The 6000-nt window shown below is 48.0% G+C and overlaps 1 non-coding gene across 1 annotated transcript; it reads right to left on the bottom strand.

Annotated features, from left to right (window-relative positions):
• Positions 1-1615: 1615 nt before the first annotated feature.
• On the bottom strand, positions 1616-1722 carry LOC112064015 (U6 spliceosomal RNA). Its single transcript, XR_002891310.1, has one exon. It is a non-coding gene; the product is annotated as a U6 spliceosomal RNA (small nuclear RNA).
• Between the last annotated feature and the right edge of the window lie 4278 nt (positions 1723-6000).

The raw sequence follows: 6000 nt of genomic DNA, 5'->3' as shown, positions 1-6000 counted from the left end.
CCACTGCACCACCAGGGAAGTCCCTATCTTCTCATATCTATTGAGACTTAATATTGTGGCCTAACATGTGGTCTGTCCTGGAGAATGTCCCATGTGCACTTGAGAAGAATGTGCATTCTGTTGTTGGGTGGCGGGTTCTGTATAGGTCTGTTAGATCTAGTTGGTTATTGCGTTAAGTCCTCTATTTCCTTACTTATCTTCTATCTAGTTTTTCCATACACTATTGAGAGCGGGGGTTTGAAGTCTATTACTGTAGAACTGTCTATTTCGCCCTTCAGTTCCGTCAGTTTTTGCTTCATTTGCTGGTCTGTTATTAGGTATACAAATGTTTACAACAGTTATAGCTCCTTGCTGTACTGAACATTTTGCTAATACATAATGTCCTTCTTTACCTCTTGTGATCTTTTTTATTTAAAGTTTATTTTTTCTGATATTAGTACAGCCACCCTGCTGTCTTTTGGTTACTATTTGCATGGAATATCTTCTTCCACCCTTTTACTTTCAATCTATTTGTATCTTTGGATCTAAAGTGAGTCTCCTGTAGACAGCATATAGCTGGATTGTGTATTTTCATCTATTCTGCTAAGCTCTGTCTTTTGACTGCAGAGTTAGTCCATCTACATTAAAAGCAATTATTGATAAGGGGGGACTTACTTCTGTCATTTTGCTATTTGTTTTCTATATGCCCTATAGCTTTTTTGTCCCTGATTTCCTGCATTCCTGTCGTCTTTCGTGTTTAGTTGATTTCTTGTCATGAAATGTTTAAATTCCTTTCTCATCTCCTTTGGTGTATATCCTATAGCTATTTTCTTTGTGATTACCATGAGGATTACATTTAGCATCCTAAAGTTAGAACACTCTAATTTGAACTTGTAGCAGCTTAACTTCAATAACATACAATTCTGCTCCCTTACAGTTCCATCCCCACTCCTTTTCCTTGTCGATTTCACAAAATTACATCTTTATACATTGTGTCTCACAGGGCCCTCAGGCTCTGTTCACTTTTCTTCAATCTTTTTTTTTTTTTCCTGTTCATCAGACTTGATAATTTCAACTGTCTTACCTACAATAGCACTGATTCTTTCTTCTGCCCAAATCTGCCTTTGAATTCATCTGGTGAACTTTTCATTTCAGTTGTAGGCTCCAGAATTTACTTTTGGCTTCTTTTCAGGTTTTCTTTATTGGTCTCTATTTAGGTCTATTTATTGATATTTCCATTTTGTTTGCATATCATTTTCTTGACTCTCTCCACATCCTCCTCTAGTCCTTTGAGCCATCTTTAAGGCAGTTGCTTTAAAGTCTTTGTTTAGTAGATCTGCCCTCAGGTCTCTCAGAGACAGTTCCTGTTGATTTTTTTTTTTCCTTTGAATGGACCCTGTGTCCCTGTTTCTTTGAATGCCTTGTAATTTTTTGTTGAAAACTGGACATTCGGATCTAATAATGTGGTAGCTCTGAAAATGAGATTCTGCCCTCTTTCCCAGCATTTGCTGGGTTTTGTTGTTGATTTGTTTATTGTTGTTGTTGTTGTTTTTGGAGTATAGTTCCTTTACAGTGTTGTGTTAGTTTCTGCTGTACAGCAAAGTGAATCAGCCACACATATACATATAGCCCCTCTAAAAATATGGAACGCTTCACGAATTCGCATGTCATCCTTGCTCAGGGGCCATGCTAATCTTCTCTGTACCATTCCAATTTTAGTACACGTGCTGCCGAAGAAAGCAGTGTGTGTGTGTGTGTGTGTGTGTGTGTGTGTGTGTGTTTAATTGCTGTAGGCTGTCTCCGTGCTGTGCCTGAGGTGTAAACTTAGTCTTCTCAGGTCTTTTCTGAGCCTTTCCCTGGGTATATACAGTCACTTTCTAGTTTTCCCCATATATGCAGTTGTTTTTGGATGTTCTAATCTTTAATGTCTGGCTCCAAAAGAGGAAAAAGCAAAAAACGAAGGACGATTAAAAAAAAGATGCCAGCCCTTTAAATGCTCTGGCAGTCACTTCAGCCTGAGGGGGAGGGACTGGCAGCGATGGGGGAGGTACAACTATGGCTACGCCCCCTCTGTGGGCCCCTCTGGGATCGCAAGCAGCAACCTGCCGTCAGATCACGGTCCCCTGTATTTGGGGGCAGAGTCCTGTCTCCCACCCTAACTCTCACAATCTATGCAGGGGGCTGCGAGGGCGCGGCTGCCTGCCCTGGGCTGGTGATGGGGGTTGAGTAGCCACTACTGCGCGACAGCTGAATTTCACCAAAATTAACCGCAATTTACAAGCCAGCCCTTTTCCCCCTTGAGGTTGCAAGGCTTCAACAGACTCCAGATTTTGAGAACTGTTCCATCATTCAGATGCTGCCAGTGCAACGGTCCAGGTGGGGAGACAGATTCTGCCGCTTCCTACTCTGCCGTCTTCCCAGAATCCTCCCCCATAACTCTGGGTGCCTCCTGCATGGGGGAGAGATGAGGCTCAGGGACATAAAGACGAAGAAAACTGTGTCTTGTCTCAAGGAGACAACAACTGCCCATGGTAGAGGTTGGACTTTGGAGCCAGAAAAAACAGTGCAACCCCCTGGCTCTGGCGCTGGCAGCTGTGTAACCCTGGCCACGTCCCAAGTCTCAGGCTCCTGACCCAGAAAGGGTGATAACAGTCACTGCTGTGAAAATTCAGCAAAATGGCCCATGAGAGCACCTCCCGTGGTGGTCAGCAAGTCAGCAGGTCAGCACTCAGGAAATCATTTTCTTCCCATCTCCATGGAAACAGCCCTCAAAGTCCTCAGGCTTGCTCTCCGCCAAAATCTGAAGATCTCAGAGGGGAACCATTTCCAAAATCAAGAGTGACCGCTCACAGCTGAGTGCCCCAGCCTGCTGTGGTCCCATGGACAGGTGTGCCCTGTGCCCGCCAGGGGACAAGCCAGACCTGCCCAACAAGAGGTGAAACTTAGGAACTAAACAGGAGTTCCAAAACATTTAAACCTGAAAATGTAATCCCGGGTCTCCATCCATCCAATCAATCCATCCAATCCATCCATGTGATCAATCCATCCAATCACTCCTCCCATTGTGCTGTGACCACACTCACACGCCGGGAAGGACATGCATAGGCATGCATCAGGCAGGGCACGCACAAGGACAGTCACAGCGGCTCCGGTGCAGTGGCCCAGCGCTCCAGCCAGCACAGCTGTGAGGCAAGGCATCCTCCCAGCAACGTGATGATGCAAAACGAAAAAGCCAGACACAGTGGAGAACGTAATAAAGGGTTCCATGCATATCAAGTTCAAAAAAGACAAAACAACATATGATGTCAGAAATCAGGTTGTGGTTACAGGGGAGTGGAGGGGAGTGAGCCCAAGAAGCCTCGAGGGGCGAGGGGGGCTTCTCCTGCTGCGGGCGCCCTGTCTCCTGACTTGGGAGTGGACTACACACGTGGTCAGGACAAGGAGAAATCAAGCTTGGCGTGTGCTGCAACCGACGGGCCAACTTACCTCTTCAGGTTAAAAAATAAAAATAGAAAGGGCTGGGAAGCAGGATTAAATGGGCACAGGCTGTTTGTTCTGGACCAGAAGCAAAGAGCAGAGCATTTGGCCCAGCGTGCAGTGCCGAATCCCGGCACAGTACTCCTGGTGCACACCCGCTGCGGCCCTGAGAGCAAACCTCGCTGCCCCAGTGGGGTCTGGGAGGGACATCCATGGATGCCCGCTGGCTCTGCAATTAGAGGGGACAGGCAGCTGGCACACGGACGTGGGAAGTCCCGAGGGCTCAGGTGGCTGATCCAGACACAAATCATACGGGCATGACACGCTTTACAACAGATGCAGACCAGACATCCAGCCCTTGCATGAGAATGCATTCCAGACTGCTGCACGGTCTCAGTAAAATGACCTCTGAGCTCTGCATCACCGCCCTCCCCCACTGCAGGTTACCTCTGGTTACCTGGGCATCCCCCTACCTGGCTCCCCAGCCTGACACTCGGTAAGAGAAGGTCAGAGAAAGAGGCAGGACAGTCTGTCCATATGGGGTTCCATTGCTGCAGGTCTGTGGCACCTCTTGACAACTTCCTATGACCTATACTTCCCTTCCCTCAATACATGTAGATTAAGAACGGGCTTAGAATTGCAATAACGATCCAAAAGCTTGTATCACTGACCAGCTTTGTATCCTCGGCGCTGGCACACAGTGGGAGCTCAGTGATTATTTTTTCAGTGATTTAATATAGTTTTCTTCCCCTTGCAATTTTACATATAGCAATATATACAACACACATATTTCTTAGTCTATATCTAATGAGCTAACATTTATTAAGAGCTTATTATGTGCCAAGCCCTGTTCTAAGCAAGACACAGATGAATATATGTAGTTTCTTCTACATGTAATTTTCACGACTCTAGCAAGTGGGCATTTCTTTTGCCTCCCTGTATGGATGAGACACTGGCAGAGGTGAGTTATGTATCTCACCCACGATCATAGTTGGTTATCTCGTCTAAGCCTTCTGCTACAAACTGTCTGTGTCTCCCCACAATTCATATGTTGACATCTTTCTTCTTATTAATTAATTAATTTATTTCTTTATTTTTGGCTGCGTTGGGTCTTTGTTGATGTGCACGGGCTTTCTCTAGTTGCGGCGAGCGGGGGCGACTCTTCACTGCGGTGCACAGGCTTCTCATTGTGGTGGCTTCTCTTGTTGAGGAGCACAGGCTCTAGGTGCATGGGCTCTAGGTGCGTGGGCTTCAATAGTTGTGGCACGTGGGCTCAGTAGTTGGTGAGTGGGGCTTACACTCTGTTGTAGTGCACAGGCTTCTTATTGCTGAGGTGCCTCGGCTCTAGGTGCATGGGCTCTAGGTGCGTGGGCTTCAATAGTTGTGGCACGTGGGCTCAGTAGTTGTGGCTTGCAGGCTCTAGAGCGCAGGCTCAGTAGCTGTGGCACATGGACTTAGTTGCTCTGCGGCCTGTGGGATCTTCCCAGACCAGGGATCAAACCTGTGTCCCCCGTATTGGCAGGCGGATTCTTAACCACTGCGCCACCAGTCAGGTCCCATACGCTGACATCTTAATGCCTGATGTGATGGTGTTAGGAGGTGGGGCCTTTGGGGTGATGAGGTCATGAGGGTGGAGCCCCCGTGAATGGGATCAGTGCCCTCATTATTCACAGTGCAGTGGCTCTTGGGAACCTGTTTTCATGGAAACAATCTAGGTCTTCCTGCTGCCCAGTTCCCTAAGACCACTTATTTCATGCTGGTTCCCCCAGCACTTGGGTTGCTGCACCACCCATCTTGCTGCCGTGAATAGCAGTTTTCAATGGCTTTCAAACATGTGATTAATGGTGACTGCAAATGCAAATGTGAATGACAGTTCCTTTTCTGGCTGTGTTGGATTTACTGTTGGAAATTTCATGTAGGACAAGGCATCTTCCAGTCTTGTCTCCAACCGGCCTCCCCAGCTGTGATCGCTACACTCCCAGAACTCTCTCAGTGTTGCCACACCCGTGCCCTCCACACTGCCACCAGTGGGAAGCCAGGAGAGGGGCCAGGGTGGAGCCAGAAGAGATGGCCCATTTGCACAAGCAAGGTCCATGACTTTTCCCACAGGGTGAGCCTGACATAATTGCCTGGGTCAGAGACCAGAAAGGATAAAGGTATGGGAGCAAGGGTCTCACGGCCCTCAGGGGAGATGGGTGTGGCCACTCCCAGGACTGCCTGCTGACAGCCAGGGGCGGGGCACACAGGGCAAAGGAGGCCCCCCACCATCTTGCTGCCCTTGGGTGCTTTACCTGAGCAGTGGAACATGGAAGGGCGAGCAGAAGTTGGGCATGCAGACACACACACACACACACACACACACACACACACACACACACGGCTGCAGCCCATGAGCGAGGGATGCACTGGTCAACCCCAGGAGGTAGAGTATAGAGGATCACGAAGTGCCCCAAAAGGGAAAGATGGGGATCGGCCATTTCCAAGCATGAGAAGTACTTGGAAAATTCAGAGGAAGGCACTTCAAGGTGTGGGGCCCCTGGGAGG

Source organism: Physeter macrocephalus, chromosome 8 (genome assembly GCF_002837175.3).
Source record: "Physeter macrocephalus isolate SW-GA chromosome 8, ASM283717v5, whole genome shotgun sequence".
NCBI lineage: Eukaryota > Metazoa > Chordata > Mammalia > Artiodactyla > Physeteridae > Physeter > Physeter macrocephalus.
Note: the sequence above shows the minus strand (reverse complement) of the source record. Positions and strands in the feature narration are given on the sequence as shown.